Source organism: Periplaneta americana, chromosome 1 (genome assembly GCF_040183065.1).
Source record: "Periplaneta americana isolate PAMFEO1 chromosome 1, P.americana_PAMFEO1_priV1, whole genome shotgun sequence".
NCBI lineage: Eukaryota > Metazoa > Arthropoda > Insecta > Blattodea > Blattidae > Periplaneta > Periplaneta americana.
The window spans coordinates 100,914,427-100,942,355 of NC_091117.1; the positions used below are offsets into that span (position 1 = coordinate 100,914,427).

Here is a 27,929-nt window from a genome sequence, read left to right on the forward strand (position 1 = left end):
TTATTAGCAAATTGTTAAAACGTAGGCTATTCGCGGTTAGTAAAAGAAAAAAATTATTGTAGTGTTCACTGTACTGTATGTCCTTCGTATTTTAGTGTTTCTCACGGAGGCAAATAGGCCTATTACATTAAAAAGCACGCGAACACTGCAGAAAACTGCTATAAATCTTACGATAGGCTAAACTGTTGACAAGTCTAATGTCTTAGGTTAGCTTCTGATATCCCGACTTCCCTCGCAGAAAACCTAGCAACTCTGCTGACAGTAGAGACACGGTATTAAAGGTATCGCAGAAAAAGTATTGTTCCTTTAAACAAAACCATTTAGCTTTCGGATACGCAATACGACACGTATTCAAATAGCGGTTTCGAAATCCCGCGCGTTTTCTACCTACAATTGCGGCTTTCTGCTGCTTCAATTTGGGAACATATTTCTCAGTTCTCCGCTACGGCGTGGTAGGGGCTCGTGCTAGCCACCTTGGAATCCATCACAGAAACACGCACCGTCTGAACCAGGCTTAAGCCTACATTAAAAAGCACGCAAACACTACTTTACAGAAAACTGCTATAAATCTTATGATAAAGTGATAGGTCTAATGTCTTAAGTGAACTTCTGATATCCCGATTTCTCTCGTAGAAAACCTAGCAACTCTGCTGACAGCAAAACACGGTATTAAAGGTATTTTGCAAAGAAAGTATTGTACATGTAAATAAACACATTTAGTTTTAGGAGACGCAATACAACACGTATTCAAATAGCGATTTCGAAATCCCGCGCGTTTTCTTCCAAACAAAAGGCGGCTTTCCGCTGCTTCAATTTGGAAGCATCTCCATGCCCTCCAAGTGCCTTCATGGCATGTTACGGGGATACCTTTTATCTCTCGCTTCTCCGCTACGGCGTTGTATTTAGTAAGTCTATGGTTGTAGGGGCTCGGCTGGGACCAAGTTTAGTTATTTTGTGCAAAGAGTAGAAAATATCCTGTACTCTTTGATGTGATGTTCTGCTATCTTGCGGCAGGCAACACGAGTTGTATATACTCTTTGAAATATGCGAAACAAGTTTGTAATTGTGAATCAGCGATGATATAAGCGGAGTCACACTTCAGTGAATGTAGTTTACATAAACGTAGGAGACTGAGTTGTCTGCTTTATGGTTTTTTTTTCCCGCCTGTTGTATTGGTTGGACTATGAAATGGAGAAATGAAATAGATTTGAAATCAGTAATAATTTTACGAAAGTAGTGAAATGCTCTGGAAGCCGAGTCGGAGTGAATCATGTTCCTTCTTGTGGAGGCAATGTCACTGATAATCACGGAGACAAACTGTTTTAGTGGAGTGTGACGCTTTGTAGTTTATGTTTTGAGGTAGAGTAATTCTCTTGAATATGTTGTGTCCGAAACTTCTTTATTGTAATAACCAAAAGGTAATATGTGAAATAATAAGTTCGTAATAATGATTGGTATACGAGAATATTAATAATGCAAATACCTAACCTTACATGAAGTGACAAATAACTGCAATTTTACATAACGTAGCCACCATTTGAAGCTGTTTTCTGAAAAGTTGAATTGCATTGAGTGTGTTAGTAAGCGTCATGAATGTTTGCTTGGCGTTTGGAATGGAAAATATTAATCGGTACTTCAATCGATTTGTAATGGGGCTCTCATGTTTTGATACGCAGTAAAAGTCAAACAATTTGCGACGAAGTGGCCAGGTAGGCTATATATTAGACAGCTTAGAAGTATTAATGTGTTATGAATTAAATAAATAACAGATAGATGCTGAGGTAACCTGACTTTGTGAGAATTTACGTTGGATGAATGTAATGGAACGCAACTAATACGTTCAACACCCACGTAAAGCGATTTGAGCCATAGACCTGTTTCAACGTGAAGTTTATTTCTTATATAAATAATTTCTAAATTGTTATTTTGTTATAACTTCATCGTCAAATCATGTCTGTGATCCCTGATTGGACCACAGCTTATAACTTTTACACCATGGCGTCATAATATATGAACATAGTGTAATAAGTCTTCAAACTTAAACTGAAAACATCCTAGTGACTGTATTTTTGAAAGAATAAGTTAAATATGTTTTTTTATGTGCACATTCTTTTCGGTACATTCGTAGCATTTATAATAATGATTGCGAGGTTGCCACTATGTTGACATTACAATGGATGGATAGGCCTACTGATACTTCCAGCTACCTACTAAGTGATTCTATCTCAAGATGTTAATTGTGAGCAGTATTATATTCTGGAGAATCTTAGATTGCTGCTGGAAAATATAAAAATGGAAGGTAGCATTGATGTGTTGAGAGAAACGTAATAATATTGAATGTAACTGCTTTTATATGTAAATATCCATCATTGTCAACCAGCATCTCTTTTAATTACGTAGTCTGTAGGCCTATAGGTCTAACCAATCTGTAATGTAAAGACTGAAACATATATAGCCTAGCTCATAAGTAAAGCATTGCGTTGGTAATTCTCCAGAAAATCGACACCAAAGAAGGCACAATTTTCTTTGGCCAAATCTGAAAGAACAGAACAGTGGTAGGGGAATTTATCCCCACTCTCACTGCTCCTCACACAGCAGCTGCTCTCTCTGTCCATGTGCTGTCTCTACACCCCGCCCCGGTGGCTCACTCCCTAGCCTTTCTATAACAAACTTATGCCCGACAAAATTCGATGTGCATTCGAAACTCACGTGATAAAAATTACTCCTATCTCAATTCCGCTTAAAATTAAATATGCAATCTACACTCAAGTGGGTAAAAATGACACATATTAACTAACTCACTCCCGCAAAAATTAGGTATGCAATCAACAGCCCTCACGTGGTAAGAACTACACCAATAACAAATTTAAAATGACCGTACTTAGCATAACACAACACTTACATGTGTAAATAACACTGTTGGAGACCGAAACTCCACTCCCTCACTCACAGACGTTATCTCGCCATTGAACGTAAGTAGATTTATTTTCTCTCTTTTCAGCATGTGCCATTGTAGCCACGTGGTCTGAAACATTACTCGTTACATGTACACAGCATGTCTTCAGTAGGCAACTTCGTTGGATCATATTCTATCATAAGCGAAGAAATAAGAGGAAAAAAAGAACGAGATGGAGTGAGGAAAAGAGAGAGGAGAGAAGGAGAGAGAGATAGAACGGACTTCTATATTTGCTTGCTAGATGACATTTTCAGTTCCACTTTTCTCCATTAGGTGTCAACCCACCCTAAACCTCTATTTTCTAGTGGGCAGTGCTTCTCTATTCTCTTCTTCCAGATTTTCCCTTCCTTTTGTTTTACTAGCTTCAATGGGATGTATATAGTGATAAACATGTGGTACTTTACAGCCACAAATACTTTCAAAATAGGCCTAAGTATCGTTTTAAAAATAAAAATCGTTCACTTTTCTACTCCAATGCATGTTGTACCCTCCTTCTCTCACTTGTTACAACTATAACACTCGAGAGCTGCAGGACGCAATACTAGGCCAACTGATCATTTCCCTAGTAATTCGTCCTGGACCTCTTGCATTGTAATGTTGGTATTTATTAACAAGTTGGGAGGAAGAGCTACAACAAGGCATTAGAATGTAAAGATAAGTATCAAACGATTTTTATGTTGAAAGTATTTGTGGCTGCAAATTAAAACCATGTGTTAATCACTATATACATGTCACAGAAACTATTGAAGCAAAAGAAAATTGTGTCTTCTTTGGTGTAGTTTTTCTGGAAAAATGCTACATTCTAGACACCTGATGGAAAATTTGAAAATTACCATTTTGTTAACAAATGTATACTGACTGCTATATGTCTGGGAAATGGGTTTTGTCACAGTATTTAGAATAGGATGGTATGGCTAACATGCAGGCCTTCCCACTTCTTTCATCGTGATGTTACTGAAAGTCCAGAGCTAACCGCTATATGACATACCTGACCTAGTACATGCACATATGTTACTTTTTTGCGTACATTCATTCATTCATTTATTTTATTCCATAGATCTTACATGAGCAATGAAGCTTTAAGATGTGGAACATGCCAACATTTTACAATATTACAATTACAATTTTTACAAATTTTTATAGTTTTACAATTTAGTAATTTTCTACAATTTTTACAATTTTGTACAATTTTTTTACATTTTGGCGAGATGTAGTGAGATGAGATGAGGTCCGAGGATTCGCCAAAATATTACCCGGCATTTGCCTTTTCGGTGGGGGAAACCTCGGAAAAACCCAACCAGATAATCAAATCAAAGGGGGTAATCAAATCAAAGGGGTTGATGCCAAGGACTCGCCATAGACCATCCGGCTTCAGTCCCACGGCTGGGGAAAACCTCCGAAGAAACCAAAGTCCAAAGGGGGATCCAACCCAAGCCCGAATGCAGCTCCCGATCAGCAGCCCAGCGAGTCTGCCGACTGAGCTACATCGATGGCTCTACTAAAAGTATACAATACATAGCCAATCAGATTATTAAATTTACAAACGCAAACGATCATTCATAAGTTGAGCTATATTATAATACAAAACAATTTAATTAAATTTAAGGCATAAACAATTCAACCAGTTGTGATATACAGAAATTGATAATACATATCATGCAAACTACTTCAAATTACAAACACAAACAATTTATCAGTAGAGCTATATAGATTACTATTCAATTTAAAGCATATACAATTCATCGGCCAAAACTATACAAATATATACAATACAAAGTAGCATACTTTCATTAAGCTATACAAATTTGTGCAATTAATATCAAGTAGATTAATTCAATTTATAATCATAAACAATTCATCAGTTGAGCTATACATATTACCATTCAATTTACAGTAGGTCTATATACAATTCATCAGTAGAGCTACACAGACTAGTAATCATTTTAAGAACATATACAATTCATCAGCCAAACTATACAAACATATACAATCAAATTAGTTCAATTTACAAACTTATTTTCGTTAAGCTATACAATTCATATGAAGTAGATTAATTCAATTTATAAGCTTAAACAATTCATCAGTTGACCTATACAGTATACTATTCAATTTACAGTACATACAATTCATCAGTTATGCTAAACAAAAAATACAATACATAGTAAACAGATTAAGTCAATATAAAAACATATTTTAGTTGAGCTATATAAAATTGTACATGTCATTTAAGTAGAATAATTCAATTCACAAGCATAAACAATTCATCAATTGTGTAGAAGGTATGAGTATGTAGAAATTTGGTTAATTCTTTTCTGAACCTTTTCTCGTTCTTCAAATCTTTAAGATAATTAGGCAGTGCATTGAAGACTGTTATACATGAATAGCGAACTCCTTTTTTAAAACAGCTTAGACTAACAGAGAGTAGATGAAGATCTGATTTATGTCTTGTATTAAAATGATGAATGTCTTGATTAGTACTGAATTTATCTTGGTTCTTAATATACAGCATCATTAGGGAAAGAATGTATTCACAAGGTAAAGTCAAGATTTCTAAGTTTCGGAAAATATTTTTACATGAGGTCCTTTTATGCACACCGGCCATTATTCTTATAGCTTTCTTTTGTAAAACAAAAACGTGTTTAGCTTCAGACGAGTTACCCCAGAATATTAATCCATATTTCATTACAGAGTGAAATTATGCAAAGTATGACATTTTAAGTAAGTTTATATCACCAATAGTAAATAAGGATCTTAATGCATAACAGGCAGAGCTCAATTTACGAGTAATACATTCTATATGCGTTTTCCAGTTCAAGTGATTATCCAATTCTAAACCAAGAAACTTTGTGCTTATAGATTCTTTGAGATGAGTTCCATTTAATCGAATACTGTAGGAAACCGGAGCACTATTGTGTGTACTAAATTTGACTGCACTGGTTTTATCAACATTAAGTGCCAGTTTATTTGCATGGAACCATTCATTCATTAGATTCAGCACTGTATTAGAAGTGTTTATAAAATGATCGTATTGTTTGCTGGAAATAATTACACTTGTATCATCTGCAAATAAAATTACATGGGATGAATTGTTTATGGTCAAGGCTAAATCATTAATATAAACTAGAAACAACAATGGACCTAAAATTGACCCCTGCGGAACACCATGTTTAATATTTCTAAATTCTGAATAAGTAACTTTATGACTATTTGGTACATTTATTTCTACTTTTTGTTTTCTATTTGATAAGTACGATGTAAACCAACCCAACATCTCATCTTTAATACCATAAAACTTCAATTTTTTTACTAATATACTATGGTCTACACAATCAAATGCTTTAGCCAAGTCACAAAAAATCCCACCTACATGTAGTTTCGAATTTAATGAATTTAGTATTTCATCCACCAAACTAAAAGCAGCATTCTCTGTCGATTTTTGTTTTCTAAATCCAAACTAATATATTGTTGGACTCCAGGTAATGATATAATCTATTATACATAACTTTCTCAAACACTTTTGAAAATGTTGTTAATAATGATATGGGTCTGTAATTAGCAATAGTACATTTATCTCCCTTTTTGTATATGGTTTTACTATTGAATATTTGAGTCTTTCTGGAAAAATACCACATTGCATTGACAAATTGCATAGATAGCTTAACGGAGGGGATAATATTTCAGAACAAGCTTTCAGAACTTTACTTGGAATTTCATCATATCCAGAGGAATATTTTGTTTTTAGTTGTTTTATCACATGCATGATTTCTGCTGCGCTACGGGAATAAATTTGAGACCTAAAAACTCAGTGTTAAATGCATCAGTTAGGTAACCAAGTGCAGCATCTTCTGCACAATCTTGAATGTTTAAGTTCTGAATAATATTTATATAGAAGTCGTTAAAATGATTTGCAATTGATTTTGGGTTATCTATTTTACTATCATTGATTTTAATGCAAGTAATATTTTCACTCTTTGAATATCGATTAGTTTCATTTTTAATAATATCCCAAATAGTTTTAGTCTTATTATCTGAGTTTTGTATTTTTTCATTCAGATACATTTTCTTTGCATCTTTTATAACTTTTGTCAAAGTTCTTGTGTAAACACATATAAAAACGAATTTTAGTACAGAACAAAGAGTGACCATGAAGTTGGAAACGTATTGTACTTGCCAAACTTAAACGACCTCAGCTCAGAGGAAGGGGAGTCAAAGAAGTCACATCAACATGCTGTCGATGTTTATGTTACGCAGTTGGCCGCTTCTGGTAACAGTTGCTTTACAACAGCATTGTCAAACATAGATGGCCTGAGCCCGAGCAGAGAGGTCAGCTTATCTTGCCACAAGAGACAACTACTAACTTTAGCTGTTAAAAAAAACATGAGTCATAATGTGACAGCGCTGCATAACTGATATTCACTGTATGATTTTGTTATGTTTTGGGTAAGACACGAATCAGCAGAGTGGTATGAGTGAAGTCGTCTAAGCTTGGCGAGAACAGTACTGTAAACTTAAATGTGTAGTAACTTAATTACTTTAACTTCTAAAACTGAACAGGTAAAGGATCAAGCATCCAATTCCCAAAAGAAAAGTGAATGACATAAGCAGAGTCATTTATGGCTTAGCCATTACACACCAACATGGAGACTAATTCATTTCAAAAAAAGAAATTAGCTACTCAGTTTGCATTTCACTATGTCTGGGTAGGTTTTCCTTGCTCAGGGGAAGAAATGTTCACTCTTCTGCCTCGTTCATGAAAGTAATATGAAGAAATGAAGTGTTATACCCATACAACAAAATAAGGTACTGATTTTTCAGAAAGTAATTATGTATGTTTATGGTTAATGGTTAATATAATAACAATGGTTAATAATAAAATTACAATAAATGAGTTCACAAATGCAACACATATCAAATATTTACACATAGCCTATATGGTAATGCATTTTCAAGCTCTATGGTTAAATTTTTAGATAAATTAAGTAAGTTTATAGGTTTTGCAACTATGTTACCTATAATTTAAACTGAGAGATGAGAGCTTCTGGATCATTCCACAGTAACTCACGTTACAATCATATTTGTGAACTTACTAGATAGCCTATACCAAAACAAAACATTCTACAGAAAGTTTTTTGGCTTATTTAGGAACATTCTTCGTTGTAGCAACCAGCAATTGGGAATATAATGAATTATTTGTAGTTAATAGATAAAATAATTGTAACTCTTTACTGAAAAGTGATATTTAAATCTATCTGAAAGTAAAAGCCATACATGTTTCCAATTTTATCACTATCAGTGTTTAATATTTTTAGAACATACACAGTCATTTTCTTAAACTGTGGATAATAAAGATATTTGATTATGAAGTGTTAATAACTCACGTTATATTTTGTTCATAAGTGTAAATTAGTGATCATTATTTCTTACTGTACAACACTGGTTCATAAATCTTTCGTGGAAAATATAGAAAAATAAGCTTTTTTAACAACTGCCTTTTATAATATTGCCACCCAATGTGATTTTCTTACTTCAGCACATGGTTTACGAGACCCTATCATTTTAAATTTGGTTTACAAGACCCTATAATTTTAAATTTTCACTGCAAACACACTAACAAATGAACATTGTACAGTATAATGAAAAGAACATTAAATTCAAAGGACTTATATGTGTTATAATATGAACCCATTTATCTTTGATACTAACTTTCTTATTAAGTTTGTAAAACATTCTGTCCCCTTTCATTTCAATAACTAGTGTCTGTAAGTAGCTTGCATAAACTCTGGTTCATTTTAACATAGGCCTATAATGTGTCTTCATTAGTTTTAGAAAGCAATCCACAACTGCCAGCTCTCTTGAGGAACATTATTTTAACGTCATCTTCATGTATAGAACTTTGGCAAATTGCAACTTATCTCAAACTTCAGTTTTGACTAATACAAAGGTTCCTACTTCAATATCTGTAGGCATTAATACACCCCTTCCTTGCAAAGAAATTCTTTATTAGTCTGAGTCATCAGTGTCTGCACCATGCACCAAAGAATTCCTAGAAACAGATTTTGAAGTCAAAGGGTTGTTGCCTGTCTGATAATCATATATGGCATCCTTGTTTAAAAAGAAGGTAGCGAATTTTCCTTCTTAATGAAGTGTACTTGTGTACTTTTATATTTGTGACACCTTCAGATATTGTACATTCTCAGTGTCTTCAAAACTAATTCACTGAATGTGCAGTATGTGTGTGCAAGATTGCCGGTTTGTGCAGATTGCGTCATTCGAGTCATTCCATGTCAAATCGAACACCTACGAAACATGACAACTTAGTATTTGCTCCAATTCCTTTTTATATATTCTGTTGATTAAATTAAATAACCCATGTGTAATTTTTTCGGGCTGACACAATTATTTAGTCATATATTAAATATTACTTTTTCCATAAATTAGGATGCAACGTATTATGAAAATGGTTATACTGAAGATTCTATAAACCGTAGAAATTTTGTATTTATATCATTTTAAAGTGCAATAATTCAGTTGAAAATTCAAGTAATTCCGATATAATACAGAAATTGATAAACTTCTTTCATGAAACAGACGACAGAAATCTCAAAATACATATATTAACAGTTTTTGAAAGTTGGTCCGACAGTAAAATTCAACAACATTTTAATATTACCACTCACATGATATGAATTTCTAATCTCAAAATACATATATTAACAGTTTTTGAAAGTTGGTCCTACAGTAAAATTCAACAACATTTTAATATCACCACTCACATGATATGAATTTCTAAACAAGTAGGAACAGAAAAGGGGATTTTGGCTACTACTAATCCTAAATCGGAAAAAAGTTTGGGAACATTTAAAGTAGAGAAGGTTGATGATGTGAGAAGGGTTATGGCTGGCAAAAAGAATTGTGTTTAAGTTAAAGAAGATGGAATGAGAGTTCACAAACAGAAAAGATTAATACTATGTAATCTTAAGAAAACTTACCAGTGTTTCAAATAGCAATATCCGTATATCAAAATAGGATTTTCAAAAATCTTCAAACTCAGACCAAAGGAATGTGTATTCCCTGGAACAAGTGGCATGCACTCAGTTTGTGTCTATGTTCATCATGAAAATGTTAAATTAATGCTTGGTGGAATTAATAATATTTATAATATTCCTTTTAAATTTTTACCATTAGCGAATACAAATAACTTAGCTATATTTTCTACTCAAGGTACCAACATGCAAAAGTGGTACAAGGTATCTTACAACTTCATTCTTTTGTTCCACTGATACAATCTCAGGCCATAATAAAGAAATATTCACTTCAAAGTGAGATAAAGTGGTGAACATTAAATAGAATTGGTTGTAGGTAATTAGTTTTAAAAGTGCAGTGTGTGTAAACTGTAGTTATCATTCTTACAAGTGTATATTTTACAAAAACAGTATTTAAATACAGTACTATATTACATAAATTACGTGAAAGAGTGATATTCTGACCGTACAACAGTGTAAAGTGGTCACACGACTCTCATCCAGAGCTGCACTTGCACATCATCTTGCAACAGTACTTATGCAACCCGCGAACTCAAGACGCACAGCTTGGTGAATCATTTAATTATTCTTCAACGGCTCAGAGTAGCATTCTGATTTTTTTAAGGGTGGTTAAAATAATGTCAAGGTATTTAAGGATTTTTTCTGTAATTTTAAAGTAAGTCGCTGCCATTAAAACATATTTTTATGTGTTTAAATGTTTTTTGAAACAAAGTTAACAAACTATATTTTTATATTATTATGCGAAGAACAAAGTATGTACTGTCACCTTCAAATTGAGACAAAGAGAAAATCTCTGTGATGATTATTAGTGGAGATAATCACATTTAACAATAATGATGCGCAACCTAGTTCAGAATCTTTGATAACACATATCTACTACAATAATCGATATAGACAACAATAATAAAACACGTATTTATTTTTTCAATCCATAGAATGTGCAAAATTTGTTTTATCTAAATCAGAGACATGAAAGTCAATTTGAGGTTAAATTTTTTGTGATTTGACGTGGAATGACTCATTCATGTGTCGCTCTTAACAGTTCTTAGATGGAGAGGTGTACAAGAACCTGTTCTGTGCTTCTAGTGTTGCATTAAATTGACATTTGGAGATTATATAAAAACATTTATCAGAATGAAAAAACAGTTATTGTCGATGTCTATATTTGACAATTTGTAACACAAACATTTGGCTTACTCGATTATACGTTACAAAGCAGTTGTTTTTAAGCATAATTTATTAACAGGATTTTTATACAGTATTTGAAGAAAATATAAATATTGCAGTAATTTTGAAACAACAAAAACGAACATAAAAGGTAAAGGTATCTCCGTAACATGCCATGAAGGCACTTGGGGGGCATGGAGGTAGAGCCCCATGCTTTCCATGACCTTGGTACATAGTAGGTACTAATTATTTTAAAGTGATATGCTTTCATTGTTCATCGAGCATTATTTGGACCATTAGTACACAAATGTTAAAAATATATACTTCCAAGTAATGCAGTAGATTGTGTGATTTTTACACTGAAATAATTTTCTTGCTGTATATCAATATAAATTAACATTAATATTAATAAATAATATAAATTAAGCTCAGAATTTAAATTGACATAAGTTATAGTCTATTTGGAAAATGTTGAGAGTAAGTATCGACAAGTTGGGAGTGTTACTGAAAGAAGTTAAAAGTATAGTTCACAAGCTGTGGAGAGACGACATTCTCTTTATGTCAAATTAAAAAAATGGAATAATGTTTAAAGATTAATAAATGAAAGTATATTAACATAGTATAGTGATGTGGGATGGAAAATTTGCTATTATATATTTTCTAGAAAATTTTTCTGCCTTTTAAATAGTTGCTTTCTTCACTCCCTTACAACCTTAAGAGCCTCGTATATATATTCTTCACTCAAAATTCTCATCACTGATGGCTGTGTTAGTAGACTCCAAAACAACGCCATTGTTAGGTTTGTTTTGCCGTAGAGTAGTGGTTAAAAAATAAACTCTGACGAATATCATATTTTGAGAACTTTAATGATCTAATTTAAACTGTCACAACACTATTGGCTCGACATGGGCTGATGAAAGTCTATCATTTTACAATAATTATTGTTGGCTGAGAAAAATATATTATGTTCTATGATTCGTGATTTCTCTTCATTATATCTGTGGATTCCTCACTTAATTTTTTGTAATGCACTCACAGTTACATATCAATCACCACCCATACTGAAACAAAAGGTGATCTACTACTACTGCAGGTACTGTACAACCCTGTCATTTCCCCTCCAAGCCGAACCAGGTAGGAGAATAGGAATTGCACATTGCACAGAGACCACTGCACAGTGTGGTTACACAGTCAGTCCTTTTTAAGATAGCGTGTCTTATCAGTCTTCTTACATTGTCTCCAATTCCTTCAACAGGACTTTTGCCATGAGATGTGACGAAGTAATTCCATGTGATGAATTTATAGTAATTTTTGCTAAGTACAGGTAAGCTTGCTGCAGTAAATTTGTTCATAAGTTGAGAACAAGGACCATCGGACCATAAACTGCTTCAAGCTCAAGTGGTATTTCTTTAAAAATCAGATCAAGATATGCAATAGTGGTTTCTTTAGAATGTGTTACAGTAGTGTGCAGATTAATCCAAACCAGTCATAATGCATATATTAAATTATAAGTACAGGATAAAATGGATGTTCAACGTGCCTCACTAATTTATGTAGCTTGCCTTGTTTGTAATTCCATCATTAACACGATGTGACATGGATTTCATTAAATTTCCACAAAACATCTTAATTTCTTCATCACTAAACCAAACTTGAATGAGGGAACATCATTTTTTTCTTTTGTACAACAGTCTCGTTTTGCCATTCTCATTTTGCAGATTGATTACAAGTTTTCAATTGGGTTGATATTGGGTGAGTTGCTTGGCCAGGGAAGTACCTGGATATTATTCTGGTTGAAGAACTTAGTATTCTTTTGAGATGTACAATGTGATATTCAGTGTATGTCTTGTTGCCAGGTCTTGTTGAAACACACCATTGCCATCTGGAAATTATTTCTGCAGTTGCGGTAAGACTTTAGTTCCCAATATGCGAATATACTTGTCATTATTCATCATTCCCTTGATAGGAAGGAATTAAAAATCCAGGCCCTTCGTAAGTAAAACAACCCCAAAACATTACTTTTGTGGGATGTTTCAGTGGTTTTGTTGGAGATGAGCTAATAAAACTTCTTCAGAGTCTTTACCGACATAACATGGTGCCATGAATCTTGACTGCCAGGTTCGCCCAAACATTAAAATGGCACTGGGTCTGTGGATGTGAGTCAAACAGGTACTCCCCTGGCCTGGTCGACCTTTGCCCTCTGGATTGTCACACCCAGGATTATTATTATTATTATTATTATTATTATTATTATTATTATTATTATTATTAAATCAGAGTCTAAAGTGCTCGTGTTGTGGTTACACAGCTAACAGAATGCCAGAATTTCCGACTGGAAAATAAACATGTATTTAATTTGAAACTTTTAATCAGAAGTGGCACAAGATGTCGATTTTATCGTAAGACATGATTTTGTTATTGAATGTTATTAAATAATGGGCACACATGTTGCAGTGCTGGGTGATGTCAGTGGCCATTAAAATTAAAGTAAAAATTTAGGAGTTTGTATATGCAAACTACAAACATTGTTCACATAGCTCGTCTGATATAACTGTTGTAGCTACAGTGTAGACATAGTGTAATGATGTGTCATTCAAGACATACCATGCAATGTGTAGTACAGAATAAAATCATATATGTATTATTATTGGAGAAAAATTCGTCCCGGCACTGGAGAACGAACTCAGAACCCCTCAGCTTGGTGTGCTCTAAACAAACAGACCTATGCTGGGACCCAATCCACAGTGCCAGTCCAAACTAAAAAAATATAAAATTGGAATCTGTTCAATAAAACTATATTAAAACACACAGAATAAAATCAATTAAATATCAATTTTAAATGCTTAAACATGTTTCGGGATTATGCCTTCCCATCATCAGTAGCTGTGTTGAGGTGAATTTTTCTCCAATAATAATGGGAGGTTATTACGCTGTGGAATGGAGCATGTATGATAATGTAAGGCAGATGCTGATAAGCTACCTGCAAATGCCACGGAGTGGAGTCCCATAGTACAATAATCTCCCGTAGTATAATATATGTTATGGTTACTTAAGTCATGTAATACACAATATTCAATTATAATAATACCTATATATATAAAATCTTATAATGTGCATGTTTGCACAAAGTGAAGACAGGATGGAAAAGGATTGTGATGGGTATGAAGTACTTATTTGTCACCCAATACTTTATCCATCTATAGAATAGAAAAGGGAAAAATATTATTCATTCATTATGTGAAATTAGTTTTATTTGATGTAATTTGTATGTTTCAGCTTCTGATTCAACAGATGACCATACTGATTGAGACATCTACGCAAATTTGAAAGATCTTCAGATTGATGTTAGAACCAAATATAACTTATAGTAGCTCAAAGCTACAATTTTTCTCATACTGAATGCAAACGTGAGTAAAAAAAAATTAAATAATGTTTTGTGTTATTTACAATAGATTGTAATAAAATTATGTACCATAGAACATTTCATAAATAAGTATTATTGTGTCTTAATGAAAGTTTTTTTTTTTATTACAATCTCTACAATATTGATGAATCAGTGAGATATTAGGCTTACTCAAATCACGTGTTCCTTCATTTTCATTTACTTGGAGCCAACTGTAAGCATTGATATGATATGTACCTATAGCACTTAATATCAGATACACTTTAATGGATGCTGGTCTATTTTAGAATAGTACCAAAAGAAGGTAAAAATTTCAAACATGGAATTTTATGTGCTGCTGTTCTAACTGTTCCCACTAAATATGTTGTTGTTTTCTAATGCCAGGCGTTTGGCAATAAAATCATTTGACCTCTTGCACTCCAAAATTTTTCAAAGATATTATTATGGTCAGCCACTGAAGCACAGATTTTGAGGTGTTCCAATCCATTTCTTGGTTTGAGTTGCACAATGGGCATCCCACTAAATATTTATGACTTTCAGTAATATATATGGTAATCTTAGGATGAAGTTACTCTAGCACTCTATATCATAGCTGTACCTCCAAAATCCACTATGGGCTTTTAATAAGATTTTGCAGTAGAAAGAAAAAACAATGTAACTTTTAATGCTCTTAATTTTCAAAGTACTTGCGATATAATTTCAATCATTAAATTAAAAATGATGAAATTATACTGAAAGTAGCTATGAAAAGCAAGGGAATTAAAAGTGATATTGTTTTTTTCTTTCTCCAGAAAAATCTGTTAAAATGTACAGTTACCCTTAAAAAGAATGAGACGATTCTTGGTTGTCGGAAGTTAAAGTTCTACAGCGCGGTTCACTCGATATCGACGTATAACGATAAGTACCATGACAAATAGAACAAGAATTGTTACAAGGACCACAACAAGGACAAGGACCAGAATAAGGATCACGAAGAAGACAGCCATTTAAGGCCACGATTTCACAACATAGCTCGGTTAACAAAATATCATTGCTTCTCTGTACCGAATGGCAAATGCCTATCGGATCTACATTCTGGACTGCTGCTGTCACTGTCTTGTCTCGGTAGCTCATATAGTAGCGTGTCGGTTCCACCGTATAACCGAAATGTTTCGTGTTCGATCCCAGGTAAAACTCTTTTTTTTATTGAGGTGTAATTAATTTGTTCAGAGTTCCTCGACTGAATAATTTGTCGAAAAATATGGAATAATTTCTGCCCAATTTTTTGGTCTACAAGTGGGCTGAACCTCGTCATAAAATACATAAATCTTACTTGGAAGTTAAAAGTATTCTTCCTGAAACAAAAATCATAAAAAACAAAAAGAAACCCGTTAACTTAAAATCTTATCCACATACCATCATACATTTCTCCAATCGAAATCCACTTGATTGGTAGCGAAGGCAAGATGGTTGACAGCTTGTGCTTCCCCCAATATTTCCATTTGCGCAGCCCTCCGGCTCCTAATACATCGGTTCCTCAACCTGCTGATCACAGTCTGTGAAGAACCAGGAAAGTTAGATGCTGCTCTTATTTCGATAGCAATCCGAAAGGGGTCCAGTCGAACTGTCTCGATAAGAGAGCATCCTCTTCCAATGAAGAAATCCGCGGACGCCCAGGAATAGGGCGATTTTCGACCTCCCCTGGATTTTGTAACAATGAACACCCTCGCGGCTGTACTTCCAGGAACACCGACTAAACGGCCAGCAGATCTAGCCCCATATCCAGCCCCAACTAGAGCTATAACTCGCTGTCTCATGTCACGTCGGGTACGCCATTACGATGAGAAATGAGGGATGACGATAATACTTTAGTGGAGACAATGACTATTTAGCATGATATAGAATTATTGAAATAAGGGGCATCTTGCACAGTAAGAGTTAATAAATCAACCCTAAATTAAATATTTAAATAACAGGATATAACAGGAAGTCCAATTATTGTTGCGAAACTAATCAAATTAAATCTAATTACGTTAAGTAAACAAATCCCAAGTTATGACACCACATTGCTACAGCTAAATTCTATGTTATTAACATAAGCGTTGAATAGGTCCGTGCTTATGCGTTGGACGACAAAACCAAACATTGAAAGTTCGAATGTTGCCGCAGAATGTAACTTCTATCTTTTTATAATGTAAATCAGACTTCTAAGTACAATCATTCATATTTCTTACATTATTTATTAATATTTATAGCCAACATTGAATTTGTAAAGAAAAGACTTCAGAAATCTCATATGGAATTTGTGATCTGTAGTGACATAAACATAGATTATCTCTCGGAACTTTTCCGTAAAAGTAAATTAAATTCACTCCTTGAAACTGGAAACCCTAGTCGTAGAGCCATTTTCCCACCAGCATACAACCTGAAGTAGCACAGCCATTGATAAAAGTTTTGTACACAGAATTAGACTGAATTCCTATTCGACAGAACCTATAATCAATGGCTTGTATGAACATGATAAACAAATCCTAAGTGTTTCCATTGTCACTGAACAATTTCAAAATATTAATTTAAAAACTAAAAAAGGGTCGTAAATGCTTTATCTAGTGACTATTTACATTTATGTCTACAAAATGAATCTTGGAAAAACGTATATGATACTGGCACTACTGATATGAAGAGTAAATGTATTGTATTTTTCACTTTAATTTCAGAATCACTTTAGTGGATGTTCTCCACTCAATGTTGTGAAAACATTCAAAAGTAAAAACATGTAGATAACGCAGGGACTTAAAAATCTCATGTATTAAAAAGAAGAGTGTATATGTAATGAGTTGCAATGTAATGATCCTCATGTTCTTAAATACTACAAGAAGTACGGTGTAATTTATCAAAAATTATGAAAGAGGGAAATATAATACATTCGAATAGAAAAGTACAACATTCAGATAATGCAATTAAAGCTATTTGGAATATTATTGAAGTTAAACTTGTAGATATTCTAAGAAAGAAAATATTTTTTCGTTAAAACCAGTGATTATAAACTAGAGGAACCCAAATCTATTGCAAATTCTTTTAATGTCTTACAGTATATAGTACAGAAATATTATTGACAACTTAAACATTCAAGATTTTGCAAAAGATAATACAATTGGTTATTTAAGAGATGCATTTAATAATTAGTATTAATATATGTAATTAGTCAATAACTGCAACAGTGCTTTTTCAGTCAATCATAACATGAACAAATTGAATGAATATTAAATTAAACACTATTGCAAACACGTAGATAAAATAGTTAAAATCACCTGAAGGGGTGAGAATGAAATAATCCAAAGCCACACTTTTAACAGAAATTGTTTTGTGCGAGTGGATTTCTTACACATAGGGAAAGCTACTAATAAAATATTGTAATAACTACTCAACAAATGACATAGCCTAAGGACTCTAAACCTTTGTAAAAGTTTGTCTGTGTGGCTTAGGAATATTTTTTAATTTCATTTTAATTGTTAATTTTTAATATATATGCATTTACATTGTATGTGTGTGTATGTATAAATGCATTCATTAGATTAACGTTTACAATATTATAACTTGTAATTTTGTATTGGCTGTGATCATTAACACTTAATCTCAGGACTTTGTAAAATTCTATTTCAACGTTATTTAGCTATTTCAAAGTTATTTAAACAAAAAAAAAATCGTCGTGTAGACTAGGAATCGAACTCGCACTCTTCTACACGAGACGCAGAAGTCTTATCGTCTGAGCAATTGAAACGACACGAAAGCTTTCCTTTCTGTGCGGAGTGTCGATCTAGTCATGAAGGTCCATTGTCGATTTAAGTACACGATTTATGTATATGTTTATCTTTTATTTACGTAATATTATCATATTTTTTTTGCAGTTTTTGAAGTGAATTTCGGAACGATGCTAGTAAGAAACCAAATAGCCTGAAATTAAGTAACTCAGTATTCGTTATCTTGTGTATCAGTGCTCTGGTCTCCGATCATGTGCAGTGTCTTACATCTGAGACTTAGGAATATTCAATTGTCTCATCCTTTTCTAGGGAAACTGTACGTAGCGGATTTTGGAGGCACAGTGAATATGTTTTAAAGTGAGGATTTCTACAATTTGTCAACAATTGAACAAAAATCACATTTAAATTGAACATATTTAAAATTAATATCACTGAAAGAAACTAAAAGCAATTACAGTACTCAAAAATAAATGTACTCTGAGGAATAAATTTAGTTTGGAACAATGTAAACATACGTATTTACTGCACAGTTAATACCCCCTGCCCCCCAGAGAATTTGTGGCTTTATTTTAAATATAATTTCACTTCCTTGCGTAATTTCCCCTCTGACTTAAAAAATGGAGCCTTCAAGAGTGTCTTTCGTGAAGATTCTTTAAAAATTGTAAAAATATGCATGGACCAAAGTCATTATCCCTTCTAGAGTGAAAAACACCAATGATTCCTCTGATGACTAGAAAGACGATTTGGGTTTTTCATCTGATGAAAGGAGTGGTGTGTAAAGTACATGGTTATTTATTTTCTTTATGTAGGCTAATTAATAAGTCACTTATTGTCCAATTTACTTAAATTATGTATATTATGTCACATTTATAGTTTTTTAATATTAAACGAAAGAAAAGACGTACTAGAAGAGGACTTAACATTTGGAACGACGAATTAGCAACAATAATAAAAGACAAAAAAGATGCATACTTATTATATATTTCCCACCCCACGGATGAATATCGCATTAAATATAACAGACTCTCTGCAGTTGCAAAGAGAGAAATAAGGAAAATTAAAAGAGAAAGCTGGGATAAATTTGTAAATAATAATATTGAGTATGATATTAATGGCAGACAAGCTAAAGCATACAAGATTATGAAAGAACTAAATAAAGAAGAAAAAGATACTATAAACTGGAACCCCATTTCTGAGATACAATGGCTAGATTTTTACCAATATTTATGGACTAGTAAGGATGATGAAGAAAACATACAAACGGCTACATACAATGAATATGTGGACCCAATTTCAATAGATGAATTGAATAATGCTCTCCAAACAACCAGAAACAGAAAATCGCCGGGATCAGATGGTTTAAATCTGGAATTGTTTAAATATGCGCCACAATGCTTTTTACAAAGATTTTTAAGTTTTTTAAATATATGTTGGAAGTTTGGTCACATACCAAAAGAATGGAATATAGCACTAATTACTCCCATTTTTAAAAAAGGGAACAGGAAGAATTGTGAAAATTACAGAGGGATTAGCCTTCTTAACTCAGGCTATAAAATATATGCCAAGATTATCTCTCAAAGATTAAACAAAATTGCAGAAGTGCTATTAGCAGAAGAACAGAGTGGGTTCCGCAAAAACAGATCATGTATTGATAATATCTTCGCCATAACGCAGATTATAGAAAAACATGTCGAATTTAATATTCCCACATATATGGCTTTCATAGACTTTGAGAAAGCATTTGATATGATTAGCAGAACAAAATTGTGGATGATATTAAAAAAGAAAGGAATTCCTGAGCATCTAATAAGGGTGATACAAAGTATGTACAAAAATACAAAAATCAAAATGAATATCAACAAGATTACCACCAACTTGCGAGAAGTTAACCAAGGGGTCAGACAAGGGTGTCCCTTATCACCTACTCTTTTTAATTTGTACCTAGACGAAGCCGTAAAAGAATGGCAGAACAATTTAAAAACACATTATTTTATAGATAATATCATTTAAGATTACTTACTTTTCGCAGACGACCAGTTGGTGTTGGCTGATTCTGAAGACAATCTACAGAGAGCAGTCCATCTGTTGAGAATTGTTGCTAATAACTACAATCTAAAAATATCACACAGGAAAACTAAAGTATTTGGCTTCTGCGGAAATAATACAATAAGAACTAAAATTGTAATAGAGGATAAGATGATTGAACAAGTAAATTCTTTTACTTACCTTGGATGCGATCTCTCTTACATATCCTCCACAGACGTAGAAAACAAGTTAAATAAATTTTTAAGACTTATTGGTACAATTAAACGTACACTCATAAATAAAGTCGACAGAAAAACTGTACTCAAATTTTACAAGACACTGGCAATTCCGACATTGTTATATGGTTCAGAAACGTGGATTCTGACTAGAGCCCAACAGAGAAGAATTGAGGCCGCTGAGATGAGACTCTTAAGGCCACTAGCAGGATTTAGACTACAGGACCATAAGAGAAATGAAGATATATGTCGAGAACTGAATATCGAGAGTGTAATAACTATAATTGAAAAATATAGAAATAATTGGTACGACCATATAACAAGAATGCCCAACGACAGGATACCTTTCAGAACATGGTGTTATAGATCTACACGAAGAAGACGAGTGGGAAGACCAAAGAGACGTTGGAGAGACCAGTTTGATGGATAAAATTCTGGAGGCGGAACAGGCCATCGGCCTAAACCTTGAAGTTATTGATGATGATGATAATATTAAACATTATAACGAGATTAGACCATCAAAACATATAGATATCCGAGAAAAACTACAATATTGTGGCACCTGTCTGGAACGTTCTGGTTACGTCAGGGGGTTGCGCGCGCATCTGGTGAGAAGGAAGGCGTGGGGAAATGGAAACACAAACCCCTGAAGCTAGCAGCTGTACGGAACAAGGGGGGAGAAAAGCTACTGTGGCTGGGCGAAAGTAAGGAAGCATCTGGGAGTGGATTGTTGTGGAGGTCCAGAAGCTTCGTGATGCAGAACATTCTAGATGTTCGTGGTAAATAAATAACATCGTAAGCTGCCGACGAAAATTAGTCAGTCTTCAGTAAGTCTACAAGTGAGTCTTCGAGCAGGCAAGGAAGCCAGATTTCGAGAGCATCTGGTAGACTGGGATTCGACGTGCAAAGAACCGCATCTGGAAGGCTTGGGTTCGACGTGCAAGGAACAGCATCTGGAAGGCTTGGGTTCGACGTGGAGGGAACCGCTTCTGGAAGGCTTGGGTTCGACGTGCAAGGAACCGCATTTGGAAGGCGCATTCGATGTGCAAGGAACCGCATCTGGAAGGCTTGGGTTCGACGTGCAGAGAACCGCATCTAGAAGGCTTGGGTTCGACGTGCAGTGAACTTGAGTGAGCTAGAACTAGCCAAGGCAAACGAACTGAGAACTGACAGTTTTGTTCTGCACATAGTGCTTTGTGAACATTAGTTGAAATTAGGAGTACATTGTTGTTCTTCTCAATAATACACGTGTATTGTCATTGTCGATGTGTGGAATGCAATAACGACTATTGTGTTGAGTGGAGTACCCATTGTTGTAAGGCGAATTATTAATAAGTAAGTCACATTGTTGACGGGTGTGTGGTGGCTAAAGGAGAATAAAGTTACAATATAATCACAGAAATTCAACATTATGAACAACAATGGAAGAACCATATACAAAGAATGGGGAGGGAGAAACTTCCAGAATTAACTTCTGCTTATAGATCAATAGGATACAGAGATCAAGGAAAACCGATATATCAGTGAAAGGATTAAGGCCATACTTCTTAGAATACCGTCACAGTTTTCATAGTATAAACCAGTGGTTCTCAAAGTGGGGTCCGCAAATAATCTGGATAGGGACTTTTTCCTTCCTTCAAAAGGATTTTTTTTTTATGTGTGTGACAATAGACTAATGTCAGAACTGCATTGGCCTTTGTTGGTACACTCTTCGACAAAAAAAATGACTGGGCTCCAGATTCTATGTCCAATTCAGAAGACTTCGGATGCATTCGTCAGAGCATGATACACACGTGGACGAATTTCTTCTGTCGTAAATGTTTCCAACACTCCACTACCACCACTGTATCATGATTATATAACATGCTTTTTAAAGAGCCACCGTCTTTCTCACGTAGTCAGTAGCACTGTGGTCTTGTATTCGAAAGGTTTCGAGTTGAATCTCAGTCTGTGCTTTGTTTTTTCATTCTCATTTTTTACTTCTTATATACTGATAATAACCAGTATTGTGAAATATTTAACAGAAAGTTAATATTTACAAAGGGCAAGTTAGATACATAATAGCAATCCTTTCCCTTGTGTCTTGTATTTAAGGAGACTAAACGAAATCTTCTGGGATAGAAATAAAAATAAACCTTAAGTAAAAGAAATCCTTCTTGGATAGGAATAAACAAACATAATACTTTTCTTTGTATTAAACAAAATAAAGAAATACATCTCGGAGACCAATAAACAAAAATCAAAATAGACAAAAAATTCAATATCGGGTATGTAATCCCTCCGCATCTATAACCGCCTGCATCCTACGGGGTATGGATGCAATCAGGCATCTCTGGTACTGTCGACGTGAAGGTACACGATCCCAAGCGTTCTCGATAATGTTCCAGAGTGCATCTTTTGTGGTCGGGTGATGTGGCATTGTATTTATCATCGCGTTCACAGTTTTCTTCACTTCCGACCACACATTTTCTAGGACATTCAGATTTGGTGAACAGGGAGGCCATTCTATCAGTCTGGAACATGGAACAGATACACGGCCAATGCGTGGGATCATATCAGGATTCCCGTGAATGGTAGACTATTTGACACCCGTAATTGTCAGAGGAAAAAGTAACTTCGACTGAAAATATTACCTTATTCCAATCGAAATTAACATTTTCCTCTGCAAATGCAAGGCGGAATAATCTGTGGTCATCAGTAATGCACCCTTTTGTTGCTGCCTCTCATGTATAACATCCTACGTCCTGCAGACACCTTATGACAGTGCGAGAAGATCCAGGGAAACGGATATTTACTTTAATTTAAGAAACAGATTGATGCGGGTTTGCTTCTACTTCTGCAACTAAAGCAGCGTCCTGTGCACGAGTTGAAACACGTCTTCTACCAGAACCTGGTTGACGATATTCAATTCCTTTTCTGGATAATCTCACCCATCTTCTAGCTAAGAAATTGTGCACTCCTAGTCATCTACCTGCCTCAGTAGCGGAAAATCCAGCTTCCCTCACAAGAGAAAGAAGAGCTTGCCTACACATATCTGGCCTATGTCTTCTGTCAGCCATGTTACCCCTGATAATGACAAGAGAGAATGGTTGTTTCACGTTTAATATGCGCAATTACATGTGTGCAGAACTATGTTTTCAGAAGTTTCAGATGTCTCTGATTAAATTACACATCAATATAGAAATAAACATCTGACGTCCTTACGGGGTACACGACCTTGAATCGCCTACACAAGAAGCAAGGCTGTTACCACGGAGCTGTTACAAAGCAGATATGTAATGGCACTATTTACGAGTGTAGCCAATATCTGGAACGCATTGGTTTTGTCTTTAGCATTATTCATCTCGTTTTTGCAATACTGTTAACATTATGATTATTATTATTATTATTATTATTATTATTATTATTATTATTATTATTATTATTATTATTATTATTATTATTATTGCTACTACTACTACCGTAGTTTCCCCTAACTATGGTCCACATTTGTCACATTTTTCTTTGTATATTCAGTACTATTCACCCAGATTAAGTGAAATTTTGGCTTCGGACTCTTGTAAGTTTATATGAAATAAATATTAACATATGTGTTTGAAATTATTTAATTACAAGTATTAAAAAAATAATAAGCATTGGTACATAGTTGTATTCTGAGTTGCCCAACTATGGTCCACTCATATATTCATGCTTGAAAGCATGAATGGACTATAGCTGGAGCTGTAATTATTCGTAAATCAATACATTGAGTTTCTAATTTAAGGGTAGAAACATAATCTAGCACAGAAATATTAAAAATAAATGAAAAGTACATGGATTCTTTTTATTAGTACACATTACATAAACACTCAATAAACAAGTGAAATCTGAAAGTCATTCTTTTCCAATAATGAACAACTACACTCACCGGCAAAAAAACCGGGCCACCTAAAGTTTCTCAATTTTTTATGAAAAAATGAAGAAAACATTGCTTCCCAGAAAAAAAAAAACTTATTCTTTATCATTTGCACTATTATTTTCAACGTCAAACAATGGATATAATTAAAAGGTGTAAAAACTTACAAATTATATCAATTTTCTTCCGAATGTTCAACTGATTTTGTGGCCACCCAGATGTTGGTAATAGCAGGTATTACCTCCCTGTGACTGTATGACTGTTACCATACGCCGATTCAAACCTTCGATCAGATTCTGGATGTCAGTCTGGTCGATTCTATTTCATTCTTTACTTAGACAATTTTGGAGCTGCTGTAAGTTGCTGTGAGAAGTTAGGTGACTTCTAACTTGCTTCCCTAGCAGTCCCCACACATGTTCAGTAGAGTTTATATCAGGACTTCTTGCTGGCCATGCCATCCTATTCTATCCAATGTCATGAAGGAACTCATCCACGATTCTTGTAGCATGAGGGCGTGCATTGTGATGCATTAACAGAAACGTTTCACCGATAAGTGGGGCATATGGTACCATATGTTAAATTAGACCTTCTTCAATGTATCTTGGAGCAGTCAAAGCACCTCCATCAATGAAAACAAGTTCTGTGTGATCTTCATACGAAATGCCACCCCATACCATTACTGATCCACCTTGGAAAGTGACACGTGAACTGAAGGAACATGAAAAAGTTCTTCTTCTCTTCTCCACACTCTTTCACATCCATCTGTAAACTAAATCTCGATTCATCTGTGAAGAGCACTCGTCGCCACTCCCCCAGGTTCCAATTAGCATGATTGTGAGCAAAACGTAATCGTTCAACACGATGTTGCTGGAGCAATTCTGGGGCTTTAGCTGGTCTTCTGGAATCAGCCCACATTCATCTAGACGTCCTCTTACAGTTCTCTCACTCACGTTAACTTATCTTATTTTCTGGAAGGCTCTTCTGGTCTCAATAGCTGTGGAATGGTGATTTCTTAATGTGTTTAGGACAATAAAATGGTCGTCACGAGCCGAAGTTACTTGTTTTCTCCCTGAACCGGGTCTCCTGGAATAACCCCCTGTCTCTCTAAAGCGATGGTACACTCATTGTACAATCGATCGAGGAATAATCCCAAGAACTGCAGCCACATAACGCTGACTATTCCCACCTTCTATCAATGCAACCACTTCTGCTGAATCGGTAGGACTTAGTGACATTTGTATACAATGAAGTACTCCATTACTGCCTCAAAAGAGCTTACCAGTCTGTAGACATCTTCAGCTTAGCTCGAAATGAGTCCGAGCAGTTTACACACAATATTACAAGAAGAACGAATCTTCTTTTCAGATCATTGTTGGCAATTACGTATTCAGTATTACAGTGTTACGTATCACAAAATAAATGAATAACTAAATGAACCTCAGCACACCTACAATTATTTAAAAAATTTTAAAGAAAATGTAGTTGGTCCGGTTTTTTTGCAGGTGAGTCTATATCAAAGAACAAAAGTAGAGTATCAGAATAAACTAACACATTCTTAGCAAAATATTATGCAAATAAATTAATTGATAATGTTTGTTTATCGTACTGAGAACTACATTCATTAGGCTTATTTCGATCCTTTGAATCTCCATTTCTCTTGTAATTCTGAAATTGAATCATAATCTGTATCCAATTCAATTTCGTCGCTCTCATATTCACTCACAGGGACGGTTGTTTTCCTTCTACCCTGAAGTTTTCGTTTTACCGGACCATCATTCGTGCTAGTACTATTGATGCTGGAACAGCCTGTTTCTTTGTGTACTTGACTAGAATGTTAAATGTTTAGAATATACCGAGATACCGTATTTGCAGAAATAAATAATCACATTGATCACATTTTATTGAAACAAATATTTCAAAATGAAATACAACTATGGTCCACGAAAAATCGTGGCACATAGTTGAGGACTGACTTGTAGCCTTGAAGTTAAACATTTTTCATGCAGAGTCCTTAACCTCTGCCAGTGTAATTATTACGTGAAAGTAAACACTATATAGCCAGGTTTAATTGTACAAAGAATCATATATCTATAACGTACCAGTTCTACAGAGGAGAGCTTAATAAAACACATAATCAAAAACTGAATGATTTCGTGTCTTCGCACATTCAATAGAACGATGCACACTGAACTTGTTAAGCATCCATATCATTGCCACGTGTAATGGTAGATAGAAGCATCTATGGGGAACGTAATTCCATCACAGTGGCGCCTTAAATGGCAAACACCGAACTCTTGGGGGACTAAGTATTACATAATGCGCTTTGGACCATAGTTGGGTGCCTGGACCATAGTTATGGGAAATTACGGTACTGATAGAAATTATAGTAACTGATCAATACTCCTTATGGAGAAGGGAGAAGATCCAAGAAGTGAGCATCTATTTTAATTCAAGGGTAATTAGGAAGAAGTCTCCGATATTACTGAATGTTTTTGTTTAATTTTTCAAATAAACCAAACTTCTGTGCACGTTAATAGATGTGTCATTTGTTTCTAGCTAGAGAAAAAATAAAACGAAACAAATTTATATATTTATACGAAGACGATACGAACCCGGGTTTTCTGCGTGTGAAGTCAGAGTTTTACCATGGAGCTATGACACATACACAGTTCAAACCGTTGTTTGCCGGTATAAGAGTATGTTCTTGGATCTCGCTTGTTTCGTCCTTACTACTCTGATTTTAGTCTTGTGTATCAGGCGCACAGCCGAACGGAACTTAGACAAATTTACACTTCAAGAGTCCGGTCATTTTTTTTTCTAAGAGTGTACAACTTATAAATTCTTTCAATGAAATTGTTGTCAACAGCCTTAGTGTGTTATTAAACAGTGTAAGACTATGAGAAGGATTTTTTGTGTGGCAGTTAATGTCTCAAGCACATTGGCCATTGTTGATTCATATAATGCAACTTATACATTTGTTAGATTGTTGTTGACAACCTTCATGTGTTGTTAAAGTTATTAAACATAATAAACATTTTATAAGTTTTTTGTATAATGGATCGTTAGCTTGAACATCATCATAATGTGGATCAAGATGAACTCGTATTATTTTCCAGTTTCTTATTCTAACAATATGTGGTTTCAAATTTCCTGTATCATCATGAATACTCACAGAGGAGAAAGATGAGCTAGTTGATATATCGTGTGACACTGCTTAGAAAATGTTTAAGTGAATGAATAATTGATTTTTGGCTAAAAGTCAATGCAGAACATAATTCTCAGAGCCTTGAAACATTAATGCCGTTTCCCACTACTTGAGTCAGCAGGCATTTTCCATTTGTATGTCAAAATTGTTAAAAGAAACCGAGTAAATGTGGTGACAGACTTGAGATTAAAGGTAATTAACACTGATTCTAAATATAAAGACTTAAGCACAAAAAAAATCCATAATTTTCCATAAGATA

The 27,929-nt window shown here is 34.4% G+C and overlaps 1 protein-coding gene across 5 annotated transcripts in view; it reads left to right on the forward strand.

Annotated features, from left to right (window-relative positions):
• The first annotated feature begins 1,076 nt into the window (after positions 1-1,076).
• The window catches only part of LOC138698762 (serine-rich adhesin for platelets-like), a 55,312-nt gene continuing 28,459 nt past the window's right edge, over positions 1,077-27,929 (forward strand). For 2 of the 5 annotated variants that reach the window (XM_069825017.1, XM_069824988.1), the window contains exons 1-2: positions 1,077-1,418; positions 14,443-14,573. The gene's annotated coding sequence lies outside the window, so the exon portion shown is untranslated. The other 3 variants (XM_069825003.1, XM_069824995.1, XM_069825009.1) reach the window with 3 other exon arrangements.